Source organism: Mustela nivalis (assembly GCF_964662115.1).
Source record: "Mustela nivalis genome assembly, chromosome: 1".
NCBI classification, from domain to species: Eukaryota; Metazoa; Chordata; class Mammalia; order Carnivora; family Mustelidae; genus Mustela; species Mustela nivalis.
Window position 1 is genome coordinate 68,417,315 of NC_139020.1, and position 21,038 is coordinate 68,438,352.

Below are 21,038 nucleotides of genomic sequence, written 5' to 3' on the forward strand. Positions count from 1 at the left end.
ACATTCAGATTATATTATAGTTTCTCTATTGGCAGTATTTGGGATGCTACGAATTTATCATGATTACCAGTTGCAATCATGAGGGTATCTTTGGGCTTTTTTTTTTTTTCTTTTAGATAGTTTCTTTGCCCTAAGTTCTTCAAAAATGGAATCATGAGCTCAAAATATATGGACAGCTTGGTGGCTCCTGTTGTGACTAACAGATTTCTTTGGGGAAAAAAAAAAAAAGAAAGAAAGAAAAGTTTCTCCTCACTACCCTGTCAACCCAAATCTCACATGGTTCTCACATCCCATATTCCATGGGGACGTGCCCGTGCCCCAAATTTGCCCTGGATCTTGGATACATACACTGCATGTGTGCATCAGAGTTTTAGCAAGGCCATCCTCAAGGCAGAGGCGAGAGTCCGTGCTGGGCAAGCTGACTCATGCTGGCCTCAACCCAAAGCTGACCTCAGTCCCAGGGAGAAGGCAGAGAGGAAATGCTGCTGCTCCTTCTGCTTGGAGAGCACATGCCTGGGGCAGTAGAGGGGAGCAGGATAAAGGACTGGCAGAAGACTTTCCTGCTAGAGTAGGGTTTTTTGTGGCATACTGCCATCAGGCCTTTTTGTGATGAAAGACACTGTTCAGTTAGAAGGGGAGATTGCCCATTCTTTATTCCCCCATTGCTCTCCAGGTTCCTGTTCTAGACAAAAGTGAAGGGTCAGTCACAATTTTGGCAGAGCATGGTCTTCAGCTCACAAGTCTGTCAGGTCCTTGAAGGAGGGGGCCTGTCCCATAGTGCTGCCGACTACTCTGCCCCTGTCACAATGTCCCGTGCCTGATATGTAGTAAATATGGGTTACATTCATAAATGAGTGAATGTATTCTTAGAAACAGGAAACTTCCAGTAAAGGAGACAACCCAGTACTTTCTCTCCGGGGGACATTCAATCCAAGCTACATGTGATGGTTTGTGTTTTATTAATAGGAAACATGGACAACACAATGCTTAGCTGATTGAAAGTGAGTATCAGCTAAGCCCTTGATGTGAAGAGCAGCCCAAACAAAAGGAAATTAATTCCAGAAATTCTCCTGTGAAACACAATTTAAGCCGTAGTTTTCAGGGAAACTATAGGATTATTTTGAATTCAGCCGGTGCACTTGTTCTCCTTGAGGGAAGGAAGATCTGATGAGTCAGCCATGCATTTGGTGCTTTATCTCCAAATGGCCTTGCATGAATTAATCATTAGAAAGCATGCAGGGCTCCACCCATGTTTACTTTACATTTTCAAAATTATGTTTCACAAATTTCCAAAGAACACTGAAAATAATTTTTTCCAAAAGTTCTGTTAAAAAAATAAAACTATGGGGGCACCTGGGTGGCTCAGTAGGTTAAGCTGCTGCCTTCGGCTCGGGTCATGATCTCAGGGTCCTGGGATCGAGTCCCGCATCGGGCTCTCTGCTCAGCTGGGAGCCTGCTTCCTCCTCTCTCTCTCTCTGCCTGCCTCTCTGCCTACTTGTGAGCTCTCTCTGTCAAATAAAAAATAATAATAATAATAAAACTATGGTATGAGTAAGATATTTTTCTTTCATTTCCAATTCTAACTGGTGGTTTTAGGTGTATAGAAAAGCTATTGTCAATTTTTTATATTAGTGGTTTTTGATGTATAGCTATTTTTTCAAATTCCTTTAATATTAATGTTGTGGTTGAATTTCTTAAGACTTCTAATATACTCCCATATTACTTGCTATCATTCTTTTAACATGCTGCTCGATTAAATTTGCTAATGTTTTATTGAGAATTGTTTATCTCTATCTTTCAAGGAAAAGTGTTTTGAAACTTTTGTATTATATATTTTGTAGTGGGTTTTGTTAAGTTCCAGGATCAAAATCAATGTACAGAAATCTGCTGCATTTCTCTATACCAATAATGAAGCAGCAGAAAGAGAAATTAAGAAAACAACCTCCTTTATAATTGCACCCAAAATTATGAGATACCAGGAATAAACCCAGCCAAAGAGGTGAAAGACCTGTATGCTAAAAACTATAAAACACTGATGAAAGAAACTAAAGATGACACAAAGAAATGAAAAGACATCCAATGCTCTGGATGCCTGGGTGGCTCAGTGGGTTAAACCTCTGCCTTCAGCTCAGTTCATGATCTCAGGGTCCTGGGATCGAGCCCCACACTGGGCTCTTTGCTCAGCAGGGAGTCTGCTTCTCCCTCTTTCTCTGCCTGCCTCTCTGCCTACTGGTGATCTCTCTCTTTCTCTGTCAAAAAAAAAATAAATAAAATCTTAAAAAAAAAAAAAAGACATCCCATGCTCATGGATTGGAAAAATAAATATTGTTCAGATGTCTATACTACCCAAAACAATATACATATTTATTGCAATCTCTACAAAATGCCAATAGCATTTTTCGCAGAACTAGAACAAAGAATCCTAAAGTATGTATGGAACCACAAAAGACCCCAAAGAGCCAAAGCAATCTTGAAGAAGAAAAGCAAAGCTGGAGGCATTACAATTCCGGACTTCAAGTTATATTACACATCTGTAGTAATGAAAACAGTATGGTAATGGCACAGATATAGACACAAAAATTGATGGAACAGGATAGAAAACCCAGAAATAAACCCACAAATATATGGTGAGTTAATCTTTGACAAAGCAGAAACGAATATCTGATGGGAGAAGGACAGTCTGTTCAACAAATGGTGCTGGGAAAACTGGACAGCAACATGTGGAAGAATGGAACTGGACCGCTTTCTTACACTGTACACAAAAATAAATTCAAAATGGATTAATGACCTAAATATGAGACAAGAAACACTAAAATTCTAGAAGAGAACATAGGCAGTAACTTCTTTGACATCAGCTGCAGCAACATTTTTCTAAATATGTCTCCTGAGGCAAGAGAAACAAAAGCAAAATAAACTGTTGGGACCACGTCAAAATAAAAAGCTTCTGCACAGTGAAGAGTGAAGAAAACAATAAACAAAACTGAAAGCAGCCTATGGAATGGGAGAAGATATTGGCGAAGATGTCCCCAAAAGGGTTAATATCCAAAATATATAAAGAACTTAGACAAATCAACAACCTCAAAAAAAAAAAAAACCCAAAAACCAAAAACCCAGTTAAAAAATGGGCAGAAGACATGAACAGACATTTCTCTAAGGTAGATACACAGATGGCCAACAGAACATGAAAAGATGCTCAACATCACTAATCAAATCAGGGAAATGCAAATCAAAACTACAATGAGATACCACCTCACACCTGTCAGAGTGGCTAAAATCAACAACACACACACAAAAAACAGATGTCAAGGAAGATGTCAGTGATGATCTGTTGGTGGGAATGCAAACTGTTGCAGCCACCATGGAAAACAATATGGAGGTTCCTCAAAAAGTTAAAAATAGAGCTACCTTATGAACCAGGAATTGGACTACTGGGTATTTATCAAAAGAACACAAGAACACTAGTCCAAAGGAACACATGCACCATTATTTACAATAGCCAAATATGGCAGCAGCCCTAGTGCCCATTGATAGATAAACAGATAAAGAAGAAGAGGTGGCATGTGTGTGTGTGTGTGATTCAGCCATAAAAAAGAATGAAATCTTGCCATTTGCAACAACATGGATGGAACTAGAGAGTATAAATGCTGAGTGAAGTAAGTCAGAGAAAAATAATGATCATATGATTTCACTCATATGTGGAATTTAAGAAACAAAACAAGCAAAAGGGGGAGATGAGAGAGAGACAAATCAAGGAACAGACTCTTCACTCTAGAGAACAAACAGATGGTTACCAGAGGGGAGGGGGTGGGACAAGGGTAAAATAGGTGATGGGGATTAAGGAGTGCACTTGTGATCAGCACAGGGCGGCATATGGAAGTGTTGAATCACTATATTGTATACCTCAAATTAATGTTACACTGTATGTTAACTAATTAGAATTATAATAAAAACTTTAAGAAAGTTTTTTAATTTAAAAAATGAGACTGGCATAAAAATATATAAAAATAAATCCCAGATGGATTAAAGAGTTAAATTTAAAACATAGAACAGTAAAAATAGCAAGGAAATATGGGAGAGTATTTGTATAATCTCAATATGGGGGAGACCTAGCCTATAGCAACACTGCAAACCCAGAAGCCATAAAAGAAAAATCTGGTGAGTTCAACAACGTAAAAATTAGAAATGCCTAGCAAAAAATGGTAATCAAAATCAGTGCTGGATACACAAGTAATTAATATCTTTAAAGTACAAAGAACTCTGATAACAAACAGCAAAAGAAAAATGGGCAAAGCATATGAATAATTAGTTCACAAATAAAGAACTTCATAGAACTGATCAGTGTATAAAGAAATGTTCGACTATACTAGGCCAGAAAAATCCAAATTACAATAGTAGTTACATCTCTTTTTCTTAATTCATCAAATTGACAACAATTTATAAATTTATTGGTTTACAAGATTGATAACATCGAACTCAGGCTGGAGGATAGAGTCCTGTTTGGCAGTCCTCAGCATTGCTGGCCAAAGTTCGTCTACTGTAATTCTTTCTTTCTTTTCTTTTCTTTTTTTTTTTTTAAAGATTTTATTTAGGGGTGCCTCGGTGGCTCAGTCAGCTAAGCGTCTGCCTTTGGCTTGGGTCATGATCCCAGGGTCCTGGGATAAAGCTCCATGTCAAGATCCCTGCTCAGTGGGGGGCCTTCTTCTACCTCTCCCTCTTCCCCTCTCCCCCTCCCTCTGCTCTCTCTCTCTCTCAGAGAGCCTGATTCATGGTGCCCACGTCTGCTATAATTCCTAAAAAAAACTTCATTCAGTTGGTGAATCAGTTAAAATTAAACTTGCACATTCCTTTTGATCCAGCAAGGTCACTTTTGAAAATCTAGCACATAGAAATAAAAGCTCCAATAATTAAAGGACAGGTGTATATGGAAATTTGTAGCACCATATTTTGGCAGAGCACTCTATCAAAAAACAAAACAAAACAAAACCACAAAACAAAAAAGCCCCAAAACAAAACAAAACCACAAAACAAAAAAGCCCCAAAACAAATAAACCTAAAAATAATCTGAAGGCTTCTTAAATAAGAAAATAGATGAATAAGTTATGGAATATTCTGTACTTCTACAAAAGAATAACTTACTTGTAGATGTACTGACCCAGACTAACAAAAGCAAGTTCTGGAATAATAACATAATAGTTAACATTTAATTGAGCGCTTACGATGTGCTAAGCCATTGACATACGATATCTTCATTACACAGCATTGCTAGGGGACTCTCTCAGAATGTTTCTGCATCCTCCTTCCTGGTGTATCCTGGGTTTTGTCCTTCACTGCTCTGTTTCACCTGACCTGTGTTCCAGAAATTATTGTCCACTGGTAACTTGCTCACTTGTTCTCTTTGCTGTTTTAATTTTACACCCCTCCCTGCCTCATCAATGCATGCATATGCAGGACATTCCCCTCCCCACCCTGATTTCTTGTGTAACAACATGAAATTAAAGCATACTCATGCATTGACTGAGAGAGACTGTTGTGAGGTAGTGGAAGGCATGAAAGGGCACACATAAGAGTTAACGTTTGACGTGGCACCTCAGCAATCTATTTCCCTTGGATGGAAAGCTCCGGCGATTTTGTAAATAACATTATTTTTATTTCCCTTTGCAATTGTGGGTATGACGTGGATTAACAAGGTGCTATATATAATATCAGCATATTACTTTGTTGGTTTAGAATTATTTACTCAAAAGAAGGCAAAACCTAGTAACTGCCAAAACAAATCATCTTAATTAAGGCCTCCAAGCCAAAGAAAGTCTTTTAAACTCCAACAGCCAGGAATAACTCACATTATTTCAGAATTTAAGAGCAACATACCTCAGATTTCTAAATTTAAAATTTTAAAAATATCTGTAGATTTTAAATTTTAAAAATATCTATAGAGAAAACCTTATAGGAAAAAGAAATTATGTTTAAGAACAATTCTGTGACATGTTCTGAGAGCATAAGGAGATTTAAAAATTTTTTTAGTCTTTTTTAACATGTACACATTTATAAATTTATTTTCTTTGCTTTCCTGCTAAATAGGGGCGCACGCTCATTAAAAGTCCCTGGAACAGCATGTTCCATTATCAGTGCACTAAACCAGAGGATTAACGAAAATTCTAGCAAAAGCAATCCCATTTATTAAAGTCCCCATGGAGCTGTGGTCCAAAACAATAAACTTAACTACAATAATTTGGTATCCATTAATCAAATAAATTAATTTCTCCATCTATTGTTTCTAGTATATGTTAAACTTCCTGATAGTAAAAGGGGGGAGGGGGAAATATTTTATTTATTTTTAAACAGGATAATCTTGGGGAAAGAAAGGAGGGCAAACAATTAATTTGCATTACTTGGCAACTCATGATGGTGACAAAACTACATGCAAAGGGTTAATAAGCTGGGTGGACTCCATTGGTAATCACATTCTGTAGTTGGAGGGGATGGCAGGAATTCAGAACCAGACGATTGCCTGGAGAGGTGGGCAGGGCATAGGAAGACAGATGGCAGAAAAAGGAGAATGCTTTTTCCCTCTCGTTCACCGAGTATACTTAAGTGCCCCCTTTTTACCAGTGTTAGGTGCTTTTCAAAAATGATCTCATTTAATCCACTCACTAAGCCTTAGAGATGAAGAAATCAGATGCAAGAGACTGATAGAGAGAGAGAGTGAAAGAGAAACTTGGACAAAGTAACAACTAATAAGTGGGAGAGCAGAATTCCCAGTGAGTGCACAGCCATGTGACTTTCAAAGCCAGTCACACTGTGTGTAGACTATTGTCTACACTTTAAAGTATTTCCTTCATCTGCCCTTGAGGGCAGAGGCTGAGGCTGTGTCTTGCCTTGTGGACCCATGTGTCCCTCATCACACTTAGAGAGTCCACTCTTGGGAGCAGGATACTTCCTATTGCTTTTATTTCCCATTCATTGCTCCTTGCCAAGGACTGTTTCAGGGCAGCCATGGCTCTGGTGCTCCTTCTTATGTTAATCGTTGCTGGTCTCTTGCTTCTACTCTTTCCTTCAAAATCATTTTCTGTGCAGCAGCCAGAGTGATCTCTTAAAATGTTCATCATATCATCTTGACCTCAGAATAAAATCCAAAAGCCTTACCAATGGGCTTCCATGGCCCTATTATGGCCACTGCTCCCATCTGCCCTGAGATCTACCCCCTGGACCTTTTGCTCCAGCCACACAGACTTTCTCTCTGTTTCTCATCACTCTGAGCTCTGTTTCATCTTGGAGCCTTAGAGCAACTGCTTCTTTTGGTCTCTGTTTTCTTTATCCTAGAGATAAACATGCACAAAGAAGCACACACAAGGATGTTTATTGCAGGAATTTTTGTAAGACAACCTTTGAAAACAACCTAATGTTCTGCATCAGTAGGCAGGACCTATATACACTATGACGTATAACCTCTGTGCTTTGAAATATTATGCAACAGTTAAGAAACACTGAGATGTGCCCTGAGTTGGTATAGCTTCTGTGGAAGGCAGTTTGGCAATATTTATCAAAATTTGCATTTCAAATACATTTGCACAATTTCCCTTTGGAAATTCAGTTCATCCTACAGAAATATTTCCACACATGGAAAGTGACATAAATACAAAGTTCTTTCTGGCAGCACTGGTTGGAATAGTAAGCGTTGAAAACAATCCAAGACCCCCCTCAACCGGGACCTGATTAAATTATGTTATAGCCATACAATGGAATAATACTACAGCATGGAAAAAAGAATGAAGATACTCCCTATGTATTGGTATGGAAAGGCACTTCAGTGGGGCATCTGGGTGTCTCGGTCAGTTAAGCATCAGACTCCTGGTTTCAGCTCAGGGCATGATCTCAGGGTTGCGAAATCAAGCCCTGGGTCCAACTCTGTGCTGGGTGTGGAGCCTACTTAATATTCTCTCTTTTCCCTCTCCCTCTGCCTCTCCCCTGCATACATGTGTGCATTCTCTCTCTCTCTCTCTCTCTCAAAAAAAATGTACTTCAAGGTAGAAGAGTGTATAAAATATGTATGAAATGGGAGTATCATGGAAGGAAAATAAGAATCTATATTCATATTTGCTTGAAATGAAGAATAACTAGTTATAATAAGAAACTAATAAAAGTGGCTATCTATGAAACTTGTATGGGAATGGCATCGATGAAGAAAAGGAATGAGGAGGAAAACTTCATTATACATCTTTTTTTTTAAAGATTTTATTTATTTATTTAACAGACAGAGATCACAAGTAGGCAGAGAGGCAGGCAGAGGGAGAGGAGGAAGCAGGCTCCCCACCAAGCAGAGAGCCTAATGCGGGGCTCAATCCTAGGACCCGGGGATCATGACCCGAGCTGAAGGCAGAGGCTTAACCCACTGAGCCACTCAGGCGCCCCCATTATACATCTTTTTTGTACTTTTTTGGGCCTTAACTGTATGAATATACCACCTCTCCCCTGCCCTCATAGGCACATAACAAGGTGTGGATCTACATATTCTGATGTGAAAAGGCCCACAAGACATACTATTAAGAAAAACAAGAAAGTAGCAGAACAGTACGCACACACTTATCAAGATTTAGAAATACAAGGGAGAGGAGGTTGGGAGAAGGGCTCAAGAAGAAGTCTGGGAGGCACCGAGGTGGTGGGTACCTATTAAGTGACAGACTCTCGGTTTTGGCTCAGGTCGTGATTTCAGGGTCGAGAGATCAAGCCTCGGATTGGGCTTCACGCTCAGCTTGGAGTTTGCTTCAGACTCTCTGCCTCTCCTCCTTCTCTCTCTTTCTCTCTCAAATAAATAAATAAATAAATAAATAAATAAATAAATCTGAAGAAGAAGAAGAGGGAGAGGGAGAAGAAGGAGAAGAAGAGAAAGCTTGAAAATAGGAGTGGGCTGACCAAGGGGGATTCCCTTTAGCTGTATGGTTTGTTGTTTTCTGGGAAAAGCATAGTATGCATTACTTGTTCATTAGTTACAAATAAAAGAATAAAAAATATTTCTGGGATGGAGTTGGGCTAGGTGATGACCAGATCAGTGCAGGTTCTGGGAGTAGGGGACTGCGGTGGAGTGAAGGTGAGGTTGGAATCAATGAGGTACAAGAAATGTTCATCCAAGCTGTTATCTAGAAGCACGCAGATGCTAAAAACCCATAGAATGCTGGGATCTGCGGTAGAGCACCATGGGGCCTTCTGAAGGCTATGAAGAATGAAGAGAACCCTCCAAATGTCTTAATCAAGAGAGGCATTTCCATGACTTCCCCATGGGCATGGCTGGAGGTTCTAGGGAGCCCCAGGACAGAAGTCTCCAAAGACAGGAGGTTTTATCCGATGCTGGAAGAGAAACTGTTTGAGCCTCTGTTGTCCAGTACAATGGCCAATGGCCATTGGCCACATGTGGCTACTGTGCACTTGATATGAGGTTAGTGCAACTGAGAAAATGAAATTATTTTAATTAATTTAAATTTAAGTAGCCACATGTTTATCTATGTCTGTCACCATGGACAGCACAGATCTGGACTGAAGCTTGTAGGAGGCACTTGTTCTGGTGGTTTGGGAGATAAAGGAGTAAGTGGCCTCCATGAGAAATGTCCGTGGTGGTGCAGTGACCTTGGAGAGCCTGGATCTCACTGATGCAGGAAGAGGAGAAAAGTGCTCTGGGAAAAGACCGACTGTATAGGAGGGCAAAGGGTATTTGTGGGAGCAAGGATCTAGCATTTCTCTCATTGCATTTCTCTCATTGGACAATGATGGTCAAGCCATATGTTGCTATTGAGCCCTTGCAATACAGCTAGTCTAAAATGAGATGTGGTGTGAGTGTAAACACACACTGGATTACAAAGAGTCCAAAAAGAAGAATGTAAAACTTTAATAATTTTTCATTTTCATAGAGAAGACAAACCATAAGAGACTCTCAATCATAGGAAACAAACTGAGGGTTGTTGGAGAGGATGGTGGGGGTGGGGGGATGGGGTAACAGGGTGATGGACGTTAAGGAGGGCATGTGATATAATGAGCACTGGGTAGTACACGCTGCTAATGAATCACTGAACTCTGAGTCAGAAACCAATAATACATTATATGTTAATTAATTGAATTTAAATTAAAAATTGAAAAAGTAATTTTTAATATTGATTAAATGATGAAATGACAATGCCTTGGATATATTATGTTTTTAAAGATTTTCTTTATTTGGGGTGCCTGGGTGGCTCAGTGGGTTAAAGCCTCTGCCTTCAGCTCAGGTCATGATCCCAGGGTTCTGGGATGGAGCCCTGAATTGGGCTCTCTGCTCAGCAGGGATCCTGCTTCCCTTCCTCTCTCTCTCTGCCTGCCTCTCTGCCTACTTTTGATCTCTGTCTGTCAAATAAATAAATAATATCTTCAAAAAAAAAAGATTTTCTTTATATATTAGAGAGAAAGAAGTGTGTGCACGGGTCGGGGTGTAGGGTGGGCAGGGGGAGAGAGAGAGAACTAGACTCTTCTCTAGACTCTGTCTAGACTCTGTCTGGCAGGGAACCCAATAGGGGGTTCTGTCTCAGGGCTCTGGGATCATAACCTAAGCCAAAGGCAGATGCTTCACAACTGAACCACCCAGGTGCCCTGGGATATATTATGTTAAATAAAAATACTATTTCAAGCAATTACAACTGTTTCCATATTTTTTTAATGTAGCTTCTAGAAAATTTTAAGTTCCGTATGTAGCGTGAATTACATTTCTATGAGACAGAGCTGATCTAGAAAGTGCAGGGGAAAAGGTTGAGCAGTGGATCAGGGCAGAGCAGACTGAGGACTATGCAGACAGGAGGCTCTGGGTACATTTTGGTCCTCAGGGGAATCTGATTTGATCTTGGATTGATGGGGAGGGCTCCTATGAGATCTGTGGAGGGGATGAGGTCTCTGCATCGCACAGACCTGTGTAGAGGGCTTGAGGGGTGAGGTCGAGAGCCTTCTTTCCCAGATTCTCTTTTCCCCATTAAAATGTACACTGCTTTGGTCTTTAATTGGCTAATAATATCTCAGCGTTCTACTCTTTATATACACAGCCCGAGGTGGTATATGAAAAAGGGGATTCATTGCAATAGTGTTAATTTTAAAAAAAGACTGGAAAGGGGGTGGCTGGTTAGGTCAGTCAGTTAAGTTTCCAACTTTTGATCTCAGCTCCGGTCTTGATCTTAGGTCTTGATCTCAGCATCGTGAGTTTAAGCCCTGTGTTGGGCTCCACATTGGGCATGGAGCCAACTTAAAACAAAAACAAAAACAAACAAAAAAACCCAAAACCAGATAGGAAAGAACTTAAATGTCCATTAATACAGTGATTAAATAAATGGAGGGTATATTTTAAACAGAATTATAAAGTAATTTTATTATTATAAAATAATAATAATGTAATTTCAATTGCAGATATCCATTAAGACAGTAAGACAGAATTTAAGGCAGATCTACATGTACAGAGAAGGATCTCCAAGATATATTGTGAAGTTGAAATAAAGGAGGTGAAGTCATGATGTAATGAACTGCATGGTGACTATAGTCAATGATACTGTCTAGTCTATTTGAAGGTAGGTAGGAGAGTGGATCTTGACAATTCTTACCACAGGAAAAAAAACTCTGTAGCTATGTATTGTGGTGGATATTAACTGGACTTATTTTGGTGATCACCTGCAATATATACAAAATCAAATCCCTATGTCATACATCTGAAACTAATATGTCAATTATACTTCAAATATTTAAAATTAAAAAAAAAAGAAGCAAAGTGAGAACAGTGTATAGACCACACTATGTTTCTGTGGGGGAAAACTCAATATATTTGCTCAGTTATACGTTTGCAAATGTGTGAATTTGTTTTCTGGAGGATGTATAAGAAATCAGTAGTAATGGTAGCCGCCACAGAGGGGAATTGTATTGTGGGGAGAAGGGAGACTTTTCTTTTCACTATACATATTTTGTACTTTTAATTTTTAATGACATACATATATGGCCAATTCAATAAAACTAAATAAAAGAAAAACTAATGACTTCTGTTGAAGTACGGAATTTCTTCTCATCACAAGCCTGTGAGCTTCTTTTGTGTACCCTCCTACTATGGCTCTTTTCTGGGGCTGCAGAGCTCCCTTTTTTTCCCCCTAGAAAGTCTGAGTTATCCTCTTTCCACTTAGTAACTGAACAGAAAAACTTGTGTATTTTTTTTTAAAGATTTTATTTATTTATTTGATAGGCAGAGATCACAAGTAGGCAGAGAGGCAGGCAGAGAGAGAGGAGGAAGCAGGCTCCCTGTTGAGCAGAGAGCCTGATGCAGGGCTCGATCCCAGGACCCTGGGATCATGACCTGAGCCGAAGGCAGAGGCTTTAACCCACTGAGCCACCCAGGTGCCCCAACTTGTGTATTTTTTATTTGATTGGCAAGTACACTTTCTGGGTTTATTCATTTCTAGGTTTTAAGGATTTTGATTCCCCTCCCCCCATTTTGTCTCTTTCTTCGTACTGAATCATTTCTTATTTAGTTAATGAAAGTTCTTTTAAAAATCATGTACATTGAAAACCAACGTTCTTTGACTTTCTTTTGAAGTACACATTCAAATTATATAGGAATGTGAAAAAAAAATCCAAAACATCTGATGCAACGCGCCCTCTAGTGGTTAAATAAACAAAGTATTCTTTCACCAATTCCCACCCCCCACCCCCACCCCCGTTTTCTCAAAAATCAACGACTTCTGTGGTTTAAAAATCTGCATGAAAACTCTAGGCATTAATGTAAAAAATAAGAAGTCATGAGCAGCATAAACATAGTAGATGTCTTAGTGCCTTCAGGCTGCCATAACAAAAACACCAGAGACTGAACGAACGGCTTAAACAAAAATTATTTATTTCTCACAGTTCTGGAGGCTGGGAAGTGAGATCTGGGTGCTGGCAGATTTGGGTCTGGTGAAAACGTGTTTCCTGGTTCATAAATAGCTATTTTCTTACTGGGTCCTCACATGGCAGAAGGGGCGAAAGAGATCCTTGGGGCATCTTTTATGAGGGCACTAATCCCACACCTGAGGACTTCACCCTCTTGACCCAATCACCTCCCAAAGGCCCTACTTCTTGATACCGTGGTATTGAAAGATAGGATTTCAACACATGAATCTGGTGTGGGTTGGGGGAGGGACACAAACATTCATACCATTACAACAGATACATTTCTTAAGCCAGAAACAAATAGTAACTAACAAAGAGAATGATTGAAAATATATTTAATTTGCCTTAATATCCAATTTTCAGAAGCCAAATACACAGATTAAGCGGGATTTTTCCAAGTGTAGGTTTAGTTATATGGGTAACTGAATTGGAAGTAAAAAAACTAAACTAACCAAAGCTTTAATTTGCCCATGAAAGAAACAAAGGATGCATCGTAAAGTAAATAGTCATTGGAATTGGTAAATGAAAGAATGCTTGGTTTTAGTAAATGATCTAAGGACAAAATTCATAGAAATTTTTAAGAGTATGGCTGTCACATGTGTGTCCTTTGTTTGCAAAGTGTCCTTGGGCCTGATCATGGTAAACCAGCACTTCTCTGAGGAGGTCCGATAGCCTATGGAGAGTTAGTATATGGTTTTCTGAAAGCACTTTTTTCCAACAGGGAATTCAACTCATAGTGGGATAGTGGCCATCTTCATGGAAACCATTCCACCCAGGTCAGCGGTAGGAAAATAGAATAGGTGTTGAGTAGTTTTCAAGGAAGCACATCCAGTTCCCATGCCTGTTGCCCTTGGACTCTAGCGAAAATCTCAGGATATTAACATATCAAATTTTCTTGAATTTTCCACCTGTGAAAGTGGTCCTCACATAGAGATGTGACCCTTAAATATGATTTTGGCCCCCGGCTAGCCCTTTCCCTCCTTGGCTCTCTTCTTTAATGTTTCATGATGAAAAGGAACTCTTGTGCAGGAAGGGATGGAAGAGACAAAGCAGCTATCATATCTCTTTTTCTTCCTGGATCTCAGATACAGAAGTTTCAAATTTCAGGGTAGTCGTCATTGTTAGTCTGGGCAGGGCTCCGCATGTCGTTGATTTATTCATTAAATAATTTATTACCTTCTCTTCCCTTATCTGCTTCCGTTTAAGACTTCCCTCAAAGACAGCCATTACAATGCATTTAATGTGTTTCTGCGTGTTTCTTGTAAAATATATATTGTTTTGTGTACTTGTATTTTTAATTGAATGGTACGATACTATATATCTTATTCTGTTTATTTTCTTTCAGCATATGTCTTTGAGATCTCTTTATATTGCTATGTGTACTTTTAATCCATTGTTTTGAGTTGTTACATAATACTCCTGGTGAGTATCCACCACTTTGCTATAATCTAGTCACCAAATAATGTATATCTGATTGTCCCAAATTCCCTGCTACCACAAATAATCTTATCATCTAATGAACCTGAGTGAGAATATTTTTGGACTATATACTCAGGGAGGAAATTGTTGAGCTATAGGATATAAATGTATTTAATTTGACTCTAACACCAGATTGTTCTCCAGAATGGATGAACCAATGCACACATCCTATACCAGGGGTGGGGGGGGGGGATACACACACACACACACACACACACAGATTCTTAGTAGCAACTCCCATCAAAAGATAGTACCTATTTCCCTTCCCCTTGAATCTGACTTGACCTTGTGATTTGCTTTCATGGAAGGTGACGGAAAATGGTTGTGTTCTGAGCCTAGACCTCAAGAAATCCTACAACTACTGTTATTTATCTGGGAGCCATTCTACCATCATGTCATCAAGCCCAGGCTAGCCTGCTAGAGGATGAGACCATGTGGAGGGAGGAGCCAGTGCTTCAGCTTCCTTAACTGAAGCCCCATACATCTAAGTGAATTGAGAACAGAGAACATCTAAATGAATTGGACCAGACTTGGTTACTAAGCAGAGCCCAGTGCCAACTGAGAACCCACAGAATTATTAGCTAAATAAAGTGGTTGTTGTTTTAAGCCACCAAGTTTGGGATATTTTGCTATGCACTTAATAGATAAATGGAAAAAAAATAGACAAGTTGATAACTCCTCATCACAGGGTATGATATATCTCACATCATACCAACACTTGGCATCATCCAGCTTTCTAATCTTTGCTTATCTTATAGATATAAAATGATATCTTGTTTCATTTGGATTCTTTTGGGGTTACTAATAAAATTGAATATTTCTCTATATGTTTGGTGGACTTTGGGCTTCCTTTTCTTAAATTGTCTGTTATTGTCCTTTGCTCATTTTTCTTGTAAAGTTACTGTTTCTTCTTTTTTTAAAAATTTTTTATTTTTTATTTTTTTTAAAAGATTTTATTTATTTATTTGACAGACAGAGATCACATGTAGGCAGAGAGGCAGGCAGAGAGAAAGGAAGAAGCAGGCTCCCCAATGAGCAGAGAGCCCGATGCGGGGCTCAATCCCAGGACCCTGAGATCATGACCTGAGCCGAAGGCAGAGGCTTTAACCCACTGAGCCACCCAGGTGCCCCAGTTACTGTTTCTTCTTAATGGTTTGTAGCTCTTGCTTATTCTAGATATTAATACCTTTTCATTTTTATATTCTACAAATATCTTCTATCATGTAATCTATTATTTTTATCCATAATGGCCTTCACTGAATCAAATTCTTTAATTTTTTGTGTAATCAAACGCATCAACTTTTTTTTTTTTTTTTTTTTTTAAAGTAAGCTCCATGTCCGACATGGGGCTTGAACTCACTACTCTGTGATTGGGAGTTGCATAATCTACCAAGTAAGCTAGTCAGGCACCTCTTTTAAAGATTTTATTTATTTATTTATTTATTTATTTATTTAGAGATATCTACACCCAACACAGGGCTCAAACTTACAACCCGGAGATCAAGAGCCACAAGCCCTACCTACTGAGCTAGGCAGATGTCCCTTAAATGCATCAACTTTTTGTTTTATGGTCTGTGCTTGTGAAATTTTGTTTAGGAAATGCTTCCCAACTCCTAGGGTCACAAAGATACCCTACAACAATTTCTGCCATCAGCTTTACAGAGTTCTTCCTTAGATAATTAGACCCTTCATTGGTCTTGAAACCATACTGCTAGCTTGGAAAGTGAAAAGGGATTTCTGCAGCACAGTCTCAGGAGCCTGCTTTGGGACATGGTGTTCGATAGGGACCAGGTTTTCTTTTTCTTCATAGTGAGTCACTTTCCCCACCACCATCTGCCTGACAATTCATCCTTTCCACATTGATTTGTGGTGACACCTCTGTTACATTTGTCACTTTGTCATTTGTCATTTGTTGTACATTAATTTCCCTGTGCAAATGGGTTTATGTTTGCGTTGGCCAATTTGTCAGTTCTTGTGCTATTATAACCCTGTTTTTTGTTTGTTTAGTTTTTACTATGATAGGTTTGATAGTTTATTCTTATGTTAGAGGCTTTCTGCCATATGTTTTTCATTTCAGATATTCACTTAATTTCATAAAGTTGCAAGGTTTATATTATTATCTTTGTTTTACTCATAAGGAAACAGATGCCCAGAAAATCTACTGTCATTGCCCAAATTTCATGAGATATTAATGGTGGAGTTAGGATTTAAAGTAGTCAGCTTGACTAGAGAAGCTGTGTGCCCTATTCCACACTATGCCCAGCTTGTCAGCTGCTGGTCTGTTGTTTTTTAAGCTCCCTGAAGAGTCCTGGACGATTGGGAGAGGGAAGAAAGTCATCACCTCAGTCCCTCGGCAAACACCAGCACCGTCCCAGTTTTAACTGCCTCACTCTTCTTGCTCAGACCCTGTTGTATCTTTCCCAAACAACAAGACTAGTAGTGCCAATGCTCAAAGTTTTAAAAATACATATTCTGAGCTGGATTTGGGTTGCCTGTGTGGTACTTTTAAAAATAGATCTCCAGGTGCTGGGAGTGATGTGGTGTTTTCTAATTATAATATATGCAATTTAGCATAATAGTGAGAAAAAAAAGTAAGAGAGCCCAGATCCTCACAATATAGAAGGCAGCATTGTTGTTACCCACGCCCTTCCTTATTTTTAGCAGAAGACAGATTTTCAGATAATGCATGTCCTAGCCAGCCAGGTGCTCCATATAAGCTGATCACAATCATCTATCATCTATCTCACTCCCCTTGCCCCCTTGATAGATATGGCAAGGGTGACAACAATGGCCAACGAAACATGAAGGGAAAGTCTGCTGGAGTGATTTCTAGGTTTCTTTCCCTTCAGTCCTAAAAAAAAGAGATAGACAAGCTTTCAGGAAGAAAGGAACGCTTCTTCTGGTGTGGTGTTGGGAGCTGTGGTAGCCATTCATGACTACTGGGGGGGAGATTAGCCTGACGGGTAGGCTGACCCACTGAAGATAGCAGAGCAGAGAGATGGAAACTTGGAACTGGGTCCTTGATGAGACTGAGCTGCTAAATTAACAAATCCTGCCCCAGTCTTACTTCTGAGCGTCTTGATGGGTGAAATAAAATTTCCTTACAGTTTAAGCTACACAAGTGAGGAAGCTTCTGTCAATCGTAACTAAAGGTATTTTATACATGCACCCTAAAGTGACACATGTATAAATCTTCAAATATCTCTTGTGAATTTGTGTCAAGAATGTAAGTGACCCATATGCGAGCTAAACATATCTACTCCCACTGTTCTGGTTAGGATTATGCACTGGGAAGGGGGAAGTGAAAAGGGTATGTTGTATCACAGTTCCCATGTCCCTGCCTTCTATCCTTTCCATTCTCATCTCCATGGAGCTTACTGACTAGTAGACAAGACAGAAAAATGGCAGTACAGTGGGGTGACGACCTATCCTGAACTATGTGAAATAAGGGGTAGTCCAAAGAAGTAAGGGACCAAGCTGTCTGGGAGGCATAGCCAGAAAGAGAATTGCAGGATGTGGGGGAAGGGGAGAGGCAAGAAGCAGGTTGGGGAAAGAATGGGCTGAGGGTGTGGGAGGAGGAGGAGGAGTTGGAGTTGGGTCTTGTATTTTGCATAGGAATTAGTCAGGGGAGGGGCTGGGAAGAAAAGTATTCCAGACTTGAGAAAAGGTGTGAGTTAAGGGACAGAGACTGGAAACAACAGAGCCTAATGGGGGACTTGGAACCTTGGTGTGGCTGGAGCACAGGGGAGTCAGATCAGAAGGGGCAAGAAGACATTTTCCCCATTTCCCCAGAAAGTATGAAAGAGTTTCTTTCTTTTTTAACTGTGAGATGTTGTGATATGTGCTCAAGTTAGAGAACTATGAAAAAACTTCTTTGTGAGTGAGTAGCTAATGTATGCAGATATAGAAAAAAAAATTCGTATGAGAATTTTAGAAATGGGTCTTTGAAATTATTGTTTATTGGCAGGTATTAAAAATGTTATTATCTGTCTCTGTTCATTTCTTGAATAAACAATATATTCAAGTAGACCAAAGGGTATAACAGTAAAAAGCAAGTTTCCTCCCTCCCCTAATTCCCAGAATCTTCAGTTTCCTTCCACAGGGGCAAGCACAGTGGCCAATTTTTAAAGAAATATATTGTCTATATGCATAAACACACATTACAGCTTATATTAGTTGTCTACTGCTGTATAACAAATTATGCCAGAACTTAGTGGCTTTAACAATGATCATTATCTTACATGTTCTTTGGGCAGGAATGTAGTGTTTAGCTGGTCCTCTAACTTGGTCTCTTGCAAGGTTGTGGTTGAGCTGTCACCTGGGGCTGTAGTCATCTCATAGCTCTACCAGGGAGGATCTGCTTTCAAGCTCACTCAAGGGTTTGTGGGCAGGATTTAGTTTCTCACAGGCTGTTGGACAGATGGCCTCATTTCTTCACTAACTTTTGGGCTGAGGCTTCCTTCAGTTTCCTGCTACATGGGCTTCTGCATAAAGCACCTCACAGCATGGTACTTGGCTTCATCAGAGCAAATAGCCAAGAAGAGCCAGAAAAGTCAAGGAAGACTAGAAGCCAAAAAAAATTTTTTTTAAGATTTATTTACTTATTTGAGAGAGAGTGAGGGAGCACCTGTGTGGGGAAAGGGCAGAGGGAGAGGGAGAGGAAGAAAATCTCAAGCAGACTCCCTACTTAGCCTGGTGCCTCACACAGGGCTCCATCTCCTGACCTGAGCTGAAACCACGAGTCAAACGCTTAACCAACTGAGACATCCAGACGCCTCCAAAGTTCTTTTTATAACCAAATCTCAGAAGTGACATCCTTTCACTTTTGCTGTTTGTTAGAAACACATCTCTAGGTTGAATCCAATCTCAAGGGAAGGGAATTACACAGAGCATAGTAACCAGAGGTTGGTGATCATTGGGGTAAACTTAGAAGATGCCTGGTGCACATGTATAAACTATATTTCTATCTATAGATACCTTTCTTTTTAAGCACAAAAATGTTTCCTGCCTTGCTTTTGTCATACAACAGTGTATCTTGAAGCAATTTCGAAGTCAGTCCATGAAGACCTCCCTCATTCTTCTAGCAATGGCGTAGGATTTTAGGCCTGACTCCACACTGTTTTTATTTTTTATTTTTTTGGCTATGCCATACCTTTATTAAACAGTCCTTTATTGATGGGCAGTTAGTTATGGTGTCTTTGATCTTTTGCTGCACACATTGTTTATTGGTGTGAGACTACATCTGGAAGGTAATTGCAGGGTCAAAAGGTATATACGCTTCACATTTTGGTAACTATGACCAAATTGCCATTCAAGCAAGGTTGTACCAATTTACTTTCCCACTCCAAGTATAAGAGTTGTCTACTTTTCTACAGCTCCTTGAGGAAGCTTTTCCCGACAAGCTTTAATAAAAAACAAAAGAGAAATCATGAAAGAAAAGCCAAAAATCAAAGTCTACTAAATAGGACAAATGGGGTCACTGATTTTTATTAAATGAAACTGGAACAAGGCTCTGCTATTTGTTGAATTTGATTTTGGATTTACCAGGGTATTTTCCTAGTACATTATACAAAAATGGCATGGACTCCTGGTTTAGGTCTCAGCGTCCCTGATAATCCGTGCTGGCTCCTGTCATTAGAATCTTAGGTAATGTCCTCCTCTAACGTTGTATAGATTTCTAAAAGCACTCAACAGTTAGCTTCTCAGATTCAAACTTCATCTGGGGGAACTGACACTAATGACTATCAAACCAAGTATACACTAAATAATTATTTATTTTGGAAACTTTACAGCTTTGGTCATTATCATCTTTTCTACTGATGTTTCAAACATTAAAAAGACAGAGAATGTTCTGTCTAAGAAGTCTTAGAGCCCAGATATAATTCTCCTCCAACCTCCTCCTCCCTTCTACAATCAGTTTCTGTCTTTGTATTTTCACAGAGTAATGCTTTTTTCATTAAGGTAGACTGTTCCATCGTTAAACAGTTCTAGAAGTTAAAAATCATTTTGTACATTGAGTTGAGGTCCGAAATGTGTTGCTGTGGGCCTCACACATCCTCCTCCCCCAAATCTTCATTCATCCTATGGTAAGCCTCTGGGAGCCATTTGTGCTATGTGGCACTATTTTCCTCGGCACAGTTGATTAGACCACAACTGAGCAGCTAACTTGAGCTGAACTTTTCAGAAACTTATTGCTGCATATTTGGAATTTGGTTTCAGGAACTTTTTGTTGGTCTCTATGTTCTGGTAAAACTGAGAGGATAGATATGTGGTTGGGGCTATCAGGTGGCTTATGGGTAATCTTCCACGTTTATTTATTATTTATTCAACAAATATATATCGGCTGCCTCCTGTGTGCCTGGCACGGAAATAGGCATGGGATTTAGCCCTGTCCCTGCTTTCCTAGAGAAATAGAGCAAGCCTGACTATAAAGCTATTATCTCTAATGTTGTCTCTAATATTTTTTATTATCTTTCATATTTAGTGGACTGTTCTCTCCTAAATAAGAACACAGTATTCCATGATTTCATCACATTTAACTTCCCCTTCTAAATTGTTTTTTAGCACTTTTTTTTTTTTTAGCAACAGCACTAGCCCAATTGCCCAATGAAAGCTTAGGGGACAACAACCAGGATTTAGAAAGATTTTTC

The 21,038-nt window shown here is 39.4% G+C and overlaps 1 long non-coding RNA gene across 1 annotated transcript; it reads left to right on the forward strand.

Moving 5' to 3' along the window:
• The first annotated feature begins 1,186 nt into the window (after positions 1-1,186).
• On the forward strand, positions 1,187-1,613 carry LOC309862513. Its single transcript, XR_014310558.1, has 2 exons — positions 1,187-1,357; positions 1,557-1,613. It is a non-coding gene; the product is annotated as an uncharacterized lncRNA (long non-coding RNA).
• The last annotated feature ends 19,425 nt before the right edge of the window (positions 1,614-21,038 follow it).